Source organism: Mustela nivalis (assembly GCF_964662115.1).
Source record: "Mustela nivalis genome assembly, chromosome: X".
NCBI lineage: Eukaryota > Metazoa > Chordata > Mammalia > Carnivora > Mustelidae > Mustela > Mustela nivalis.
The window spans coordinates 94989528-95008235 of NC_139040.1; positions in this window are offsets into that span (position 1 = coordinate 94989528).

Below are 18708 nucleotides of genomic sequence, written 5' to 3' on the forward strand. Positions count from 1 at the left end.
TTCCTCCACAGAGAACCTCTACTCTGACCGAATGTCCTTGGCTTGGCACTGGAAATACCATGAGCACGTCCTGAGAACATGTATGTCAGCACATATGTGCTGTTAAGACTTGGTGAAATAGGGGCGAATGCCTGGATGGCTCAGTCATTAAATGTCAGGCTTCTACTCAGGTCATGATCCCGAAGTCCTGGGATCGAGCCCCACATCAGGCTCCCTGCTCAATGGGAAGTCTGCTCCTCCCCCCTCCCCTGTGCTCTCTCTCTCTGGCTCATTCTCTCTCTCTCTTAGTAAAATATTAAAAAAAAAAAAAGACTTAGTGAAATGGGAGGCCAGGAGCAAGGGTGTTACTCAGCCAGCTTTTTCAGAGCTGATCTGAAAACAAACAAACAAACAAACAAACAAACAAAAAAACCTGCCTCTGACCACCCCCTCTGGCTCCCAGGAGGCCTTGAATTTCATGTTTTTTTCCCTTTGGCCCAGCTGATCTGTCCTGCAAGCAGCCCTTCAGAATGGCTGCCAGGATCCTCCTGTGTGAGAAAATGACACCCTGTTCTGGCCCTCTAAAATCAGTGCCTAAATCTGACCCTTCCACCTCCCGGTGATGGCCAGAGCCACCCTCGCTCCCAGTTGCCTTGCTAGAGCACCTTTCCTACCACTCCTCCTCAGTCAGCCTCGAAGCCTTAAAAGTTACTTCTACCTCTGAATTCCTCTAACTTTAATCGTCTGCGGGGCTCACAGAACAATTTGTGGATGCATGCTGAAGTAATATAACACCCACTTGGGATACCTAAGGGCTCAGTCAGTTAAGCGTCTGTCTTCGGCTCAGGTGCTGATCCCAGGGTCCCAAGATGGAGCCCCGCATCAGGATCCCTGCTCTGCGGGGAGCCTGCTTCTCCCTCTCTCTCTGCTACTCCCCCTGCTTGTGCTTGCTTGCTCTCTCTCTCTCTTTCTCTCATTCTGTTAAATAAATAAATAAAATATTTAAAACAATACATCGCCCACTTGTCTTCCCAATAATGTTTTAAGTTCTCTGTGAGGAGAATTCCTTCAAGGCTGCTCGTATCTTCAGTGGTGACCACAGTGCTGCTTGCCTAGTGGTAGTTATATTTAGTGTTAACAGTACGGACTCTGTCTGCACGAGATTCACTGCAAAGGCGGATATAGACAGGTGGCAGACACCACCTTTACCAAGTGAGTAAAGCCAACATCATCAGTAATGAAACCAACTGACACTATGTGCCTCTTGATAGGATGCCCAGAGGAGGACACCACATCCTTTGTGCACCATTCTTGCCAAAAATGGGTGACGCGCATCTAAAGACAAGGAAACATCAGGTGCAGCAAATTGAGTGGTGTTCTATACAGTAACTGACTTGTGCTCTTCCACCATCCCAAGATCATAAAAGACAAAGAAAGACTGAGGAATATTCCAGGTTAAGAGATTAAAGTGATGTGACAACTGAATGCAATGTGTGATCAAGGATTTGATGTTGAACCTTAAGACTTTTTTTCTATAACAGACATAATGGGAAGAATTGGCAGAATCTTAAATAAGATCTGAAGATCTAATCGTATCATTTCAGTGTTAATTGACAGTATGGTGACAATTATACCATGTTTATATGGGAATGTCCTTGTTTTGAAGGAATACACACAGAAGTATTTAGGGGTAAAGAAACTTCATGTGTGCCTTCGACTCTCAAATGGTTCAAAGATGATTATAGACATCATATATATATATATATATATATATATATATATATATACTATTTATTACACACACATATAAACATATGTATACACATACAAAAAGAAAAATAAAGCAAATTGGGGTAAAATGTTCACAGTTGAAGATTCTGAGTACAAGGTATATGGAATTCTCTGCACCATTCTTGCAACTTGATGTTAGAAATCTTGTCAGAATAAAAGTCTTTTGTTTGTTCATGTTTGTTATTTTTTGAAGTGTGGACTCTGGAATCAGGCTGCCTAGCTTGGAATTCATTTATCAGCCGGATGACTGTAAGCAAGTTGCTAGGCCCATGAGGGACCAATTTCTTCATCTGTGCTATGAAGATAATAATAGTACTGACCTGGGCAGTTTGCTCAAGAATTCATCTTAATTCCATGAAAATTAAGCACCGCAAGCTCTTGGCCCAGAGTCAGCTTTGGGTCAATGATAGCTTCTGTTATGAAATGGCCCAGTACATGTTTCCAACTACTTATGATAAGGGTGATGTTGGGGGATCAGGAATTACTCGGGTCAGGAGGGAACACCATAGGCCATGAGTCTCTTGCGTACTTCTAAGGGGCCTTGCTAAGTGCTGTGACATCTGAAAGCACCAGGGTGGCTCTTGTCCCTGATTTTTAAAGTCATTAGGATGTTTAAAGAGTTCTTAGTTAGCTTTAGACCCCCATCCAGGGCTCAGGCACAATAGGATAGTCACCCTGCAGGTGAGTGACACACGGCCACCCATTAAAACCCCACCAGGCCCATTTCCACAACGGGCTTTAACACATGACCAGGTGAATTGTGTGTGCTCTAGGCTAGAAGCAGATACCTGTCCTTCTCTCTTACCCAACAGAGAGCTGATTGAAACAGCTCAGAATCTCATTTGCTTGACTGACCCTGAGTCCTAAATCCAGAAGGATGTCCACATGGGAGAGGAATCAATACTTAGTGATTTATCTAGAACCACATCCTTTATGTGACTATAGAGGAAACTGAGGCCCAGAAACTGATGAGATGAGCTGGAGATTATTCTATGGGTTCTTATGGGGAGGGCTGGCACAAGTTTCCCTAAATCCCTAGGCTTTGTCCTTTCCTAGCCTACATTGTTTTATGGCACAGTGACTGATGGAGTCAAAGAGCTCAGAGAGGCAGATGTGAAGGGAACAACAAAAACTAGGGAAGTGTTCCCCTCATAGGCTTGTGCCAGTCAGCATCTAAAGGGTCTCTCTGCTTAGCCATGGTTGGCAAGGACACCATGTCACAGCAAAGCATGAGAAATAAGATGGCAACATTTGCTGACATTTGAGCAGTAGTTCTCTGTAGGCCCAGGTGGTGCATTTAATATTGCATCAATTTTAGTTGAGTTTGTAATTCACTGACCTAAGTAAAGTGTTCAGTTTTCATTACACAGTTTGCTTCCCTGATTTTTACATTTTCTTATTTCTCTGTCAAGAGGTTTCTTACCACTTTCTCCAGTTCTAAGCTCCGGCAATCTTCTCCCTATCTTCTGCTTTGCTCTGACCATCTTGAACTTGAGACATTAAGTGTGAACAAGAAGTTCACAGCTGACCTTGACCTTGAGTAATTCAGGGAGTACAGGACTATTGCAGAAGGAAATTTCTGAGTTTCCTTTTGTTGTCGGTTAAGAAATCTGTGTCCAGGGACGCCTGGGTGGCTCAGTTGGTTAAGCAGCTGCCTTCGGCTCAGGTCATGATCCCGGCGTTCTGGGATCGAGTCCCACATCGGGCTCCTTGCTCGGCGGGGAGCCTGCTTCTCCCTCTGCCTCTGCCTGCCATTCTGTCTGCCTGTGCTTGCTCTCTCCCCCCCTCTCTCTCTGATAAATAAATAAAATCTTTAAAAAAAAAAAATAAATAAAAATAAAAAAAAAAAAAAAAAAAAAGAAATCTGTGTCCAAATTAACTTGAAAGTGACTTGAAAAACCATAGATTCGGAGCTGGGTATCTCTTTAGAGCTCATTCCACCCATTGAGGGACCTCTCTGTTGTCTCTGTACCTGAAAGTAGGGATGATCTTTTTTTTTTTTTTTTCCAAATTCTCCTGGAAGGAAGCCAATACAATTAACATAGAAAAATATGCAACTGGGCATCTGGAAGAATTGTTTTCCCTGCTTAGCAAATGGCTGCTACTTTGAGGAAGGGTCTCAAGGCTGAAGAACTAAGTGAGAATCTGATGGCAACCCAACTCTAGAATGCTCGAAAAAAGCAATCTGTTTTGACTGAAGCATGCACCCGAAAGAGAGCAAAGCAGATTTCTGAATTCACTATGAGACTTATGTTATTTGCTTGGCAAGGTGTTAAGAAGACATTTTAAAATCTTGCATAGGCAACCAAAGCAGGGATATGGCTCACGTATGGAGCTCTTGCAAAGTATTTTCACTTTGATTATATATCTCTCTCTGCAAAATATCAGGAGTCATCATTTCTGATTTTTGATTAAGCAGCATTGGTATTATTTTTAAAAAGCCAAATAAACATATCCATAACCCAAAGTCTTGACTCTCTGCTCATAGATCTGAAGATATTCTCTCCAGGGAAATGTAGCTAGACACCGAAAGTTAGATTCTCTCTTGGTAAGAGTGATGACTTGCTGTTGAGAAAAATTGTAAAATTTTAAGATAAATCATCTTTTTTCTTTAATTAGTGATGTGAACATTTCTGCTGGAAATGGGAGCTCTTTGCTTCCAGCAGGCATTGGCTTCCCACAGAGGTGCACTACCTGCTACGTGTCCTCAGGGCAGAGGACCCCCAAGGAGTCAGCTGACTTGAACTCTCTCTTCACTAGGCACCATGCGGTGTGCAAAGCCATTGACGACAAATACCCAGAATTACAGAGAGTCAGCGTTTGCTCAAGAGGAAAATGGAGATGAAACAATCCCCCAGAAACCAGAGTGCTCTGCTAAGTTTCAAGAAAACATGTTATAAAGATTTCAAACTGGGTTAAGTGACTACGTCATAAAATTAAATTTTGAGGGGGTGTAAGGGGGGGCTCAGTCAGTTAAGCATCTGACTTTTGATTTCAGCTCAGGTCATGATCTCAGGGTCCTGGGATCAAGCCCCACACCAGGAAGTCTGCTGGAGATTCTCTCCTCTCCCTCTGCCCCTTCCCCCCACTAAAACAAATAAATAAGTCTTAAGAAAACCCCCAATTTTGAAAAAGCTATTAGGTGTGGAGCAAAACAGACATCTGTATATCTCGAAGGGCCCAAATGTCTTTTTTTCTTGTGCGTCTGGTTCAGTCCATTCCCTTCCATTCCTTCTACCTCCATCTGAATTTGGGATCTCATTCTGAGCCATTGCAATAGCTGGGTAAGTTGTCCAGACTCCATACTGCTTTTGGGGTTGCTTTAAGTTAAAAAAGAAAAAAGAAAAAAAAAGTTTGGTGAAGATTGTAGGTAGCTGGGATGTCCAACAGCAGGAAAATAGTTGGAGGAAAAGAATACTTTGGCTTTTCCATATAATGAAGTATTTATTGTATAGCCATTCAAGGCTGAGTTTTCAGAGGAGTTCTTCATAACCTGGGGAATGGTCAGGACAGGGCACTGGGTGACAGAAGTCATGTGCTGATGTGATCTCAATCAGGTCACCTGGATTTATGTACAAACCTAGCTGTGCCTGTTGGGGCACCTGGAGAACTCAGTCAATGGAACATGGGACTCTTGATCTTGGGGTGGTGAATGCAAGATCCACGTTGGGTGAAAACAAAAATAAAACCAGAAAAACTCAACTGTCCCTGTTACCTTTGAAACATGAGAAGACACAGTCTATTACCAGAAAGAAAATCTTAGTAGAGACCAGCCTTTCTCAGCTAGAGTCTTCTTCTTTTTTTTTTTTTTTTGAAGATTTTATTTATTTATTTGACACAGAGAGAGAGAGAGAGGGAGAGAGCATAAGCATGGGGAGCAGCAAGCAGAGGGAGAAGCAGGGTCCCTGTTGAGCAAGGAATAGCATGCGGGACTTGATCCCAAGACCCTGGGATCATGACCTAAGCCGAAGGCCGATGCCTAACTGACTGAGCCACCCAGGTGTTCCTCTCAGCTGGTCTTAGAGAGAGAGAATTTATACCTTAACGCACCCACTGTATATAATAAATTAATTTCTCTCCAACCTCTCTAGAATGAAACTAGTTTTGTACCATCTTTGGGAGAATTAAGAAAATGATCACTTGAAATATTTTTGTATGTGGGTGATTTATAAGAGGATTCGTTACAGAGAATGATCCATATGGCAAGAGCCTAGATGATGGGGCCAAAGCTTCCTTTATTTTTGCCATCAGGACAACTGTCATCAGAGCCATCTCGGGCTGGCTTCAGAGGCCCTCTTCCCTGGTCTCTCACTGAACGTCTTCCCAGGTCTCTCACTCAAAGACCTGCCATGATCCCCGGGGCTTTGTAGTCCTCTGCCCAGCATCCTCCCAGTGCCACCCATCAGCCCCAACCCCACTGGCAAACCTTAGCCTCTGTAAGGAACAGCAGAGCCAGTGTGAGCATGTCAGCTGTGTGCCATTGGGAGCTCAAGGGATCAAACCGCTTCTGAACTGGGTGTGTTTGGCCTGCTAAGGCTGTGTTAGGGAGCTGTGGGAAATGCTTTTTATATTTTGTATCACATCCCCTTGGCCTTATTTGACTTTAGCTGGCATGGATGCCCCTTGGGTTCTGGGGCCTCTTACGTTCTCTGAGTAAGGGCTTTTTACCAAAGCTTAGTGAACTTATCTCAGTCCATAAAACATCCAGAAATTCAGAGGAGGTAAAGCCCCAGGGGCACACACTAACCAGTGCGAGACTGGGTTCCTTGGATAAATGGTCTCACCTCTTGCCCTCTGGAGGGACAATTCTGAGGCTCAGTCGATCTGTTCCACCAATAGTTCCCAGTAAGTATGGGTTCACATGGTAAACAGCTCAACAAAGCACCCTTCCTTTAGCTTTTTCTCTCTCCCTGTCTCACTCTTCTCACTCCCTCACTCTTATTCCCGGGGTCGCCTTCCAAATAAATTACCTGGCAACCAAGTCCTTGTCTCAAGCCCTGCTTTGAGTGGGAGGGGACTTGAAGAAAGACGGGCACCATCCCCCTTCAACAACACTACCCTTGCCCTGAGGAGAGAGGTTCTGCAGATAAATTTCTGATTCGGGGACCTCCATGCCCACCCTGTCATACCTGTGTCTGGCTGCTTGTGTTATTTGTCCCCAGGCTCCCATCCTTCTTCTCCAGGTTTTTGTTGGTCTTCCCAGGCAGGGCATGGATGGACTACATTCAGTAGGATTTCTTCTTCTTCTTGGTTTTTTTTTTTTTTTTTTTTGGAAGATTTTATTTATTTATTTGAGAGAGTGAGTGTGAGAAAGAGAGTGCGAGTGGGATGGACGGACAGGGGGAGAGAGAGAAGCAGGCTCCCCACTGACCTAGGACCCTGATTGAGGACTCCATCCCAGAATTGTGAGATCATGACCTGAGCCAAAGGCAGATGTTTAACCGACTGAGCCACCCAGGCACCCCTCAGTAGGATTTCGTCTGGCTTTCTCAGGCCTTGAGATCTTTTTTCTTGGGCCCTCTATTGTCCTACATGCTGGCGCAGTGCTGCCCAGCTCATGCCAACTGGCCACCTGGAATGGTTTGTTCTGAGTGGGTACAGTCTACCTCTTGGTGCTTGTGGTTGCTGAGATCTGCAATCTGCACCCCTAGGGCTAAGAGACCCCAAAAGTGGAGCCTACCAAGCACCTTGTAATGTCCCAGACAGAAGTCGATGGATTAGAAGTTCCTGCTGAGGGTGGGGAGGGAGAGCCAAGGTGCAGCCTGAGACAACAATAAGCAGTGTCCCTTATATTGTCTCAAGGAAGAGCTGCCCCAAGGACTTAATCTAGGTTTCTAAGAAAAAATGGACAGCCTGACTGAGAAGATGGACCCCTCCTCTAAGGCTTCAGAAAGAGCCTGAGGGTAGGGATGCTGGGCTTTGCCTTGTGACCCTAAACAAAGACCCAGTGGGGAGACACCAGCCTTCTCCTCACCTTTCAGGTGAAGATGAAGCCCAGGCATGGCTAAGAAAGCAAGAGCTTGGGTGTCAGGAGAAGTAACTGAGACTTGTCTTGGCGAGCATCAGCCTGCAAGCCATGGGAAGACAGAGAGCGTGAGGTGACAAGAGGAAAGCTCATGGGATGCAGATGAGGTCTCCGAGGACCCTTAAACCATCAGGGAGGGAAAGTAGTTCTCGAACACCAGTGAATGTTGAGGGTCTGGAGTGTGAACTTCATTCACAACCATTATGGACCTTTTTTTTTCCTTGGGTGGGGGGCATAGGCCAGTGCAAATTTCATGTGGAACAAACCCTCAAATCAATTCGATTTCCAAATCCACTCAGATCAATTCCCATCTTTTCAGTTTCCCCTTTCTGTTTATTCAGGGAGCACCTCACAAGGATGAAGAGGAAAGACATCTGCTTCACCCTTTGCCTTTCTCCTGGGGGTTAGGGTCTCTCTCCTTGGAGCAAAAATAGTTGTCCAGCAGGTGGGATCCTTCTATTTGCATGGTAGTTGAGTGAGATGGTTTCTGGGTGCTGAAAATCTGAAAGCTCACAGGTTGTAGTCCAGGAGAGGGGAATGGGGGCAGTGTGGCCCTACCTGCACTAAGCTAGAGTGGCCATCACTTTGATCCAGACACATGTGAGCACCTCTCCCCCTCCCCCACTCCAGGCTATGCCAGCATACACTCTACTCCATTACCTGGAAAAGCCAGACCATCTTATTTTCTACTCATGGAGTGAGTGGCATTGCCCTTGTCATGGAACCCAAGGTTTGCTTTTTTACATGGATAATCAGCTCCTTGCCCAGGGAGGTGAATAACTGGTCTTATCTCATTGGCCTTTGAGTCTTCTTCCCTCCAAAAGAATGGGTTGTCTATCTTTGGTTTTGACAATAATTCAAAGTAAAGGCATCCATTCCCTTCACATCTTACAAATCAAGTATTCCTGACTCTGAAATAAATTTTCTGGGTTCACTGTCTCAGAACCATAATAATTGACTTGGGAATATGAAAAACCATTTACAACAAAAGTATGATGAGGCTCCTCTTCATTTGATACTGGAAATATCTTCCATAAATCTAGCTTATTAAAACAATGAGTCTCTTATAATATCTATGCAATTTTCAAATGATATGGTCATAAAATTCCTATAAAATATTAAGTGTCTTCTCTGTTGATGATAATGATGCAAATATTGATGTAGGCCCACTAAGATACACGGAGCACATGTTTACCAACATAGATAGATGTTGATATTGAAATATTTCATAGCATATATAAACGAGATTATATGCTTTTATTATATTTTTTCTTTGTCTTTTCTAGTTAGAAGAGATACCTTTCATGTTTATGAGTATGATCTTCATACTTTTTTTTTAAATTTTTTATTTTTTATAAACATATATTTTTATCCCCAGGGGTACAGGTCTGTGAATCGCCAGGTTTACACACTTCACAGCACTCACCAAAGCACATACCCTCCCCTGATCTTCATACTTTTATATTGAAGTTTCCGTATACTATATTTTCATGAGCATCCACTGACTCTCTTACACAATCAGTCCTCAAAAACCATATTCGTGTGAGGTATCATGTAAATGCTTCAGGGAGTAAAAGTAGATCAAAATGGTTCACAATGTTCAAAGTTCACAACTGGGTAGTGAGTGTAAGGAACACAATAGGGATGTGAGAAGAGCTAACCAAAATGGCACCCATAAGAGAATAAATGTGCAATAAAGATGTGATTGCTGTGCTATGAGAGAAAAGACAGGAGTAGTTACTTCCGGCCTAAGGATGAGAGAGACAGAGAGCATCCTGAAAAAAATCACCTAATTAGCAGAAACCACTACGGAAAGCAGCTACCTGATCCTCCCTTAACATACGACGCAATCTTTTCAAAGACTGATCCCATTTCCTTCTTAAACATGAACTTGAGAGTGCCATTTCTTGCCTTTTGGGAGAGAAAAAGTAATCAGAAGTTTTGCCATACAGAGCAGAAACTAGGAGAATTTATGTGGATATTCTCCACACAGCCCAAAGTAACTTAGAACACCAAAGTGTTTATTATCATTGCTCCAATTTTTTTATTAGCTTCAGAAGTAGAATTAAGTGACTCATCAGTTGCATACAACACCCAGTGCTCATTCCATCCTGTGTCCTCCTTCGTGCCCATCCCCCAGTTCCCCCAGTTCCCCCACCCACCTCCCCTCCAGCAACCCTGTTTGTTCCCTATAGCTAAGAGTCTCTTATGGTTTGCCTCCCTCTCTTTTTTAAAATTTTATTTTATTTTTCCTTCCCTTCCCTTATGTTCATCTGTTGTGTTTCTTAAGTTCCACATATGAGTGAAATCATATGGTATTTGTCTTTTTCTCACTGATTTCACTTAGCATAATACCTTCTAGTTCCATTCATGTTGTTGCCAAGGGCAAGATTTCATTTTCTTTGAGGCCTGAGTGATATGCCAGTGTGTGTTTGTGTGTGTGTGTTTAAACCACATCTTCATTATCCATTCATCTGTCGATGGACACCTGGACTCTTTCCATGGTTTGACTCTTGTGGACGTTGCTGCTATAAACACTGGGACTGCGGGTGCCCCTTACAATCGCTATGTTTGTATCCTTTGGATAAACACCTAGTGGTGCAATTCCCGATTGCTCTTATTTTTAAGAATCCCTACCTCATGAATGTAAATGACTATGTAGAGAATGCTTGGTGACTCTGGAGCCCATGTAGACCTGAGCTCTCTCCTTCTCTTGCTCAGGCTGGGTTCTCTGAAGTTCTCACCAGGGCAGCTTCTGCGTCAGCCTTGGCTCTGGGGATCTTGTTCTTGAGCTTCCTCATGGCGGGGACTCTGGCAAGGGGTAGACACTAACTAAACCCAGTCAGCTCTTCTGTTTCTGCTCTTCTTCTGTCTCAGATTCATCCAAAAACAAGTCAGCAGACTCATGAAACTGGATTCCTTTGGGCAGATGCCGGGAAGACTTGCTCGCTGGCTAGAATAATCAGGGAGGAAGGGAATTGGGTCTGGAGCTGCCGTGTTAAGAAGCTTAATCTAACAATAGCTGTTGGTCCTTCCTCAGGCAGAGTCACCAACCGTGATGTCTTACAACACCCACAAATTCTTGGACACTATAGCCACCAGAGTGGAGTCTACGTTCATCCCTTAAACATGAGCTGGCCTGTGGTGCCTTACTTCTAACCAACACAAGGCAGACCAAGGGACACTTGCATGAAGGCTGAGTCTGGGTCATCAAAAGTAAAACAGATTCTGCCAGGTTTTTGCTCTCTTGCAACACCTGCCTTGGGATCCCAGTGCCGTCATGGAAAGAGTCTGGCTACTTAGAGGCCACCATACTAGGGAGACCACATGGAGATACAGAGAGAGAAGTCTGAGGAGCAACAGCTGTCCCAGCCCCCAACTGTTTGAGTAACCCCAGCATCAACATCTAGACGTGTGAGTAGATGAGCCTGGACCCCTTCTAGACCCCAGCCTTGGAGCATCCTTTGCTAATGGCTTTTGAGTCACCTCAGCTACTGTGGAGTGGAGCAGTCATGAGGTGTCCCTGCTGAACCCTGCTCAGATGGCAGATTTATGAGCAAAATAAATGCTGCTCTTTTAAGCTACTAAGTTTCCGGATGGTTTATTATGCAGCCGAAGTAAGGGCAATACCTACTTAACTTTGTCATACAATCAGTTTTATTTTCCCCTGAATCAACCAATCGAACTGTTGTTTAGCCTGGTGTAGATGGAGCCAGACTTGCTATTTTTGGAGATGAAGTTTCCAGAGTGGGTCTTCATATCTGGGACATGCAGGCCATAATCATTTCAATCTACTCTCATTTAGTAGCAGAGAAGTGGGCTGGTTTTTTTTTTCTTCTATTTTTATTATCTATGGTAAAAGCAGGATCTGTGTGTTTGAATTCAGATCTTTTCTCAATTCCCTGTCAGTTTTTGTTACAAGCTTTTCTTTCTTTTCCCACAAGGAAATATTTTCATCGGCTTCCAGAATTCAGTACTGCCCAGCGTTAATTTTAAAATCACAATGTTTAATAGTGATCTATCTATAGAAAAATTTGCCTCTATAATTTTCTCTTCCTGGGACTGGAAGCTGCTGGGTCAGTGTAAATTTTAATGCTATTTTCCCCCTGTGTATTCATTTACTGATTTAAGAGGGTGAGGGGGATGTGGGGAGGTCCAGGTTTTGACTTCTTGGAAATGGCCTAAAATAGTTAGCTGAGGGAGGACTCCCAGACAAATAGATGTTTTTATTTTTTTTTTAAGATTTTATTTATTTATTTGACAGAAATCACAAGTAGACAGAGAGGCAGGCAGAGAGAGAGAGGGAAGCAGGCTCCCTGCTGAGCAGAGAGCCCGATGTGGGACTCGATCCCAGGACCCTGAGATCATGACCTGAGCCGGAGGCAGCGGCTTAACCCACTGAGCCACCCAGGCGCCCCAAATAGATGTTTTTAAATGAAGAGAGCATAATCTAGTAAAGAGATACTACGAAGAAAAGAAGTAAAGAAATACCTCAGTTCTTATAAAATCATACTTTTGATAATGCATCCCTGAGCAGAGATGGACGAATACAGGAAAGGAAATGACAGGTGTGGAGAAATCACCTGAAGAAGTATTAGAGAGTTCTCATCGTTTATTCATAGTCAAGTTCCCCAGCTTTCACTCAGAGATATTTCTTCATACAGCAGTAAATTCTAGCTTCTGAATTTGCAAATATTTTACACAATGTTGTAACACTCTTGGTCATCTGATTTCCCAATCCAAGGTAGATTAGAATTAGCAAAAAAACGCGGGAGGGGGGTGGGGTTTAAGGCTGAAAGATAGTAGGCCTGGTGACAGCAGTGGGAAAATACATCTGAGAACAGGGGACCAAAAACTTAAAAATGAAACCAGAAATCAGAACGTGTAATTGATAACCATCACTTGGTGACAAACCGGGTGGAATTGTATTCGAGACAGTCTTTTCATAAAAGCAGGAAAAGTTGTTTCTGCCGTATTTTTTAGAGAGGCGATGGCAAATGATCTAAAGAGACAAGTGTTAGCACTTAAAGGATAAAGTTCAGTTAGTGAGAAAAATCGTTTTCTCAGACATGGGTTAAGTCTGGACTTGCTGCCTTATGAATATTCATCAGAATGACTGTGGAAGTCATGTCAATTTGTATGAGGTCTCCTAGGTCTGACTTTTGTCTTTAATGAGACTGTAGGGTTATCTATTTATTTATTTATTATTTATTTATTTTTTATTTTTTATTTTTTTGCCATACTCCCCTTTCCTCTGGATGCAAGCACCGCTTTCTTCCGGGAGATGCTCCTTTAACCCGAGGGTCAGAGGGGAATTACCATCTTTTTACAGACCCCACCCCCTCAGCCATGGTGATTGGCTGGGGTGGCCCCTGACTATAAAGTGGCCTGATCCTTGGTCGCAGTGGTGGGATTCAGGGACGAGCTTGTGACCTAAGACAGGCCTGCGTCCACCGAGGTAATTTTAATTAGCACAAAAGAAAAAGACTGCTTTCCTGTGGGGTGCTGAAACTGAGCAGATAGGAGGCCTGAAGCTTCCAGGGCCTTCCTTGGTCTTAGCCTCTGGGCATAAGTTGATCTGAGAGAACGTCCCAGGTAAAGAGACAGACAGCACACGGTGTTGAGGGACCAACTCTGAGGTCCTTGGAGCTGTCCCGATTTTGCCTCTGGGACTCTGTTTGTTCAGCAAATCCCTTGATTCTAGGAGGTACCCCCAGTGTCCTTTCAACAAATCCTCTTTTGCATAAGTCATTCCAGTTGGCTTTCTCTCAGCTGCTGCTATGAGTCCTACCAAAGGCAGAGTATTCTGGAAACGGTGCGAGGCCCCTCTGAGGGGCCGCTGCAAACCAGAGGGTCTGACATGGATATCACGAATGGAAAACCGAGAAGCAGGTCCCCTTTGTGCAGCGATGGGGAAGGTGAGGGCTCTCAGGCCACGTGATCCAGAGGAAGTGCTGCTGTCTCCCCGCAGGCGGAAAAGGCCCCAGTCTGCAGAGGGAGTTGATGGAGCAATCCGCCTTATCAGATTTCCTTTTTCTGAGCAAGACGGGCCAACCGCCAGCTCTGCTCTCTGCTTCCTGACCCCCAGGCCCTAAGTGGATCTGATCAGGCGCCATCCCACCTTCAGGAGGAGAAGGAGAAGGGCAGCTCTTTGAGGACTCTTGCATTTCGAACTTTCTTAATCCATGGGGCTGCTTAACTCTCTCCGGTTGCCCATTACTGGTGCTTCCTCATGACCAAGGTCCTCGGCACACCCGTCCTGCCTCTATGGTGACAAGTTCACAAATAAGGTACAGAAGAGTGACAGCTAATATTTAGAGAGTGCTGTGCACTGTTTTCAACAATCGACGTATTTATTTAATCCTTGCAGGCCTATGAGGAGGGTGCTAATATTATATGCATTTTATTCTACTTTTTAAGATTTTCATTTATTTTATTTAAAAAGAGCAAAAGTGAGAGAGATCACAGAGGGAGAGGGAGAAGCAGATTGGCCACTGAGTGGAGAGCCTGATGCAGGACTCGATCCCAGGACCTGGAGATCATGACCTGAACCGAAGGCAAACACTTAACTGATGGAGTCACCCAGGTGCCGTATTATTTGCATTTTAGAGATGGACAAATTGAGGCTTCCGGAGATTAGGAAGCTTGCAGTAGGCGGCTCTAGCATAAAATAGAGCCAGGATTTAAACTCAGGCAGTTTAACTCCAGAACCTTCTCTCCTAACCACTATGCTACTTTGTCTTCTACACATAGGACATGTGCTGGAGCACACAGGTGACATGGTCCACCTGCTCGGCCTCCTGATATGATCACTGTTGGCCCTGGAATTGGGGGAGGCAGATTCAGGTTGGGGGTGAGGGGGGGTTTACTACTCTGCCCTCTATGGGAAGTTCCTATCATTTTTATGTTATTGGAGTCAGGTCTGTTAACATACTGTTACATCCCTCAGATGCTGCTGATGCCCTTTACCTCGAGTTTAGCTAACTCTGGGTGGAAGCCCAGAGTCACGACTACTCTATGGACAAAATCGAGTCACGACCACTCTACCGACAAAATGTCCTCCAAGAATAAAAACAACAGCAATAATATCAGGCTAGTACTGATATAACACTCTCTACATGAAGTATCTCACCTATACTAACTGATTGATGCCCCACAACAACCCTAGGAGGTAGGTGCTATCATTAGCCCCATTTCACAGATGAAGAAACTGAGGCACAGAAACATTAAATGGCTTTCCCAGGTTTATACTGAGTGAAGTATTATAATAATGAGTGAAGATAATAATGAGTGAAGCTGAGATTCAGACTTAGGCATTCTGGCTTCCTAGTCTACTGTCTCAACTTCCAGGTCAAAACTGCCTTCCGCTGTCCCTGTCTGTCTATCCATCCATCTGTCCATCAAATATCTATCTCACATGCACACATACTACTGGATTTGGTCTGCTCCTTTTTCTTTTGTAGTTAGGGGTTTGGGTACCAGTCTTTGTAAGAGTGATGGACCTATGCTTTTCCTATACTCTCTTTTTCATTATTCATATCACGATTATATTAACTTTATAAAATGAGTTGGGGACTTTTCTCAAGCTTGCTAATGGTATTGCCAACTCTTCTATATTCTTCCTTTATTTTATAGCCTCAATTTGTTGGTTTCTAATAAGCCCGTTAACATCCTCCATTAGGATTTTGTTTTATATATTTTCATAACTTTTCTAAAAGATTTATTTATGTAGGAGTGCCTGGGTGGATCAGTCAGTGAAGAGTCAGTCTGCCTTAGGCTCAGGTCATGATCCCAAAGTTCTGGGGTCAAGCCCCGCATCAGGCTCCCTGCTCAGTGGGGAATCCACTTCTCTCTCTACCTCTGTTCCTCCCTCCCTCTCTCTCTCTCAAAATAAATAAATAAAGACTTCAAAAAAAAAAGCTTTATTTATTTTGAGAGAGAGAGAGCATACACATGTACAAGTGGGAAGGATGGGCAGGGATTAGGGAGAGGGACAAACAGACTCTGCTCTGTGCATGAAGACCTACGTGGGGCTCTGTCTCATGACACTGAGATCATAGCCTGGGCCAAAATCAAGAATTGGATGCTTAACCCACTGAGCCACCCAGGCATCCTATATTTTCAAATAATATCTATATAAGAAGGAATGCTAAGCAAACTCCAAAACAACAACAACAAAAAAAAACTGAAACAAATGAAACTGCAGGGGAAAAAAACCATTATTTTAAGTGACTTGTGTACAGTACTCTGTACGTTCTTGGTGGAATATATTATAAAGGCATAAAACACTACAAAAAAACCCTTAAACTTTCTTCAGCCATTTTATTTTTAGAAGTAATATTGACATTGCAATTTTGGAGCTATTTTTCTGTATTATAGAGTAAAATAAAATATATAACTACGTCCATGTTATTTAAAAGCAAGATGTTCAGTTAAAAAAATTAGAGAAACAAATTTAAGATTAATACAAATTCTTCGATTTAAGAAGAACTCTTGAGTTCCAATCTGAATGAAAAACAGAAACATGGAATGTTATTACAAAATATAGTTCCTAGATGTTTTCACCAGAGTTGGCAAATTTCTCTTCTAAATGGCTCGATAGTAAACAATTAGGCTTTTCAGACCATGTTATCTTGCTGCAACTATTTGACTTGGCTGTTATTGTGTGAAAGCAGCCACAGACAATACATAAACAAATGAACATGATGGTGATCCAATAAAACTTTATTTACAAAAGCAATCCAAGATTTAAGGGTCAGAGTTTGTTGTATTTTCTGACCCCTACTCTAGAATCCATACACCTGCCCCCAATAGCAATGAGAACATTTAGCACTTATATTGCATTCCTGTAAAAGCAACTAAGGGTTCTCAGAGAGAACTGATGCCAGACCTACACAGGAAAAATTCAAGATGAGCCTGAATTATCTTGAGTCAGAAAGCAAAACAAAACCAAAGAAATCTCCAAGATTAATGGAGTCATTTCAAAAGAATCTTGGCATTACATCAAAAGGTTCTCCCTGGCCAATTTGGCTGAGTAATTTGAGTATCAAATAATGATAATGATGATAATAGACATAATTAATTATAAACCAAACAAATAAAACTCTTATATTTTGAGAGGGAGAGGGAGGGGCAGGACAGTGAAAGAGGGAGAGACAGCACCCTAAGCTTGATGTGGAGCCCAATGCAGGGCTCGATCTCACAACCCTGAAAGCACGACCTGAACCGAAACCAAAAGCTGGGTGCTTAACTGACTGAGCAAACCAGGCGCCCCCAAACAAACAAGATTCATAAGTTTATATTTATAATAAAAAAGAAAAGAAGAGAAAGAAAAACCTCTCATTTGCCACCATTGAAGATGACTTTCACATCAATTTTTTCTCTGGTGAGTTGTAATTAGAAAAGATAAGTATTTCTCCTACTCTAATTGAAGAGAGAAGCATCTTCTTTACAGAAAAATTATAACTGATAAACATAGAAGGATGACAGAAATTAAAAATCACCACTGTGCCACAACTGATTCAGGATGGGGTTATGAATGTATGGCAAAACCATTAGGTGTCAGGTTTTTGGTGAACAGGACAGTTGTGTGGTGCCAAATTGTCACCTCACAAATAATTCACATGGTATAAAGGGAAATGCATATGCTTGCATGGAGAAATCTGGTGGTTGTCACTTTAACTCACGAATCAAACTCAACAGCACTAAAGACAGGGGCAGTCTGACATTAGGTACTCCTAATATGATATAATATGAAGTGAACGGCATAACCTATGAAACAGTGCTGCCTTTCAATCTTTCACACAGTATACAGGGGCTAGGAAAACAAGTTAAGTGAGATGAGACCACAAGGAAACAGTCAAATTCAGGATGATGCAGGACATTCAACAAGATGACGAATTGATCTTGTCTCTTCAAAGTCTAAAAATGCAAATTAAAAAGATGCTGAGACAGTTCTAGCTTAAAGGACACAAAAGACATAGGACAAATACATTTCATAAACTTTAGATCACCTTTCAAAAAAAAAGGAAAAAATCAGTTACATAAAACATATTTGGACAATTGGGGAATTTTGCTTAAGGATTACATAGCAGATATTATGAAGAAACTATCATTAAGTTTCTTAGGTATGATAATGGCACTGTGGTGATATAAGAACATGTCCTTACTCTTGAGAGATACATGTTCAAATATTCAGGACGATGATACCATTATACCTGTAAGTAGATACATAAAGCCAATATGGCAATATTTTAACAGCTCTGGAATCTCGTTGGTAGATATATATGTGTACATTACATTCTTCTTTCCATTTTTTCCAAAGTCAAAATTTGGAGAAAACTTTTCTCTGTAAAGGAATCTACCTTGCCTTCAAACTTGCAGTCAGGCCAATCATTTTGCAAACAAACTGGCTTTCACTAATTCTAAGTATGGCTCCAAGATTCTATGCCCTAATCCAGATCCTGTGAGTACCATAAAATCACTGCTTCCCCCCCACTTATGTTATGTTACATGGCACAGTTGGCCCTAAAATAGGGGGATTATCCCAGTGGGCCTAATTCTAATCATGTGAGTCTCTTTGAACAAAGTTTTTTCTGGTTGGCTGCAAAAGAGGTTATTAGCCTCAATGACCAAAAAGGAATCAAACTACTGACGCTGGCTTTAAAGATGGGCAAAAGGGGGCCACAAGGCAAGGAAAGCAGGTAGTCTCCAAAAGCAGAAATGAGCCCTAGATGAGAGCTAGCAGTCTGATAACTACAAAGAACTGAATTCCACCAGCAGTTTCAATGGACTTGGAAGACAACTATTCCCCACAGCCTCCAGAGACAAATACAGCCTGGCCAACACCTTCATTTCAGCCTTATGAGACCCAGAACAGAGAAAGTACTGAGCTTGCTTAGACCTCTAACATA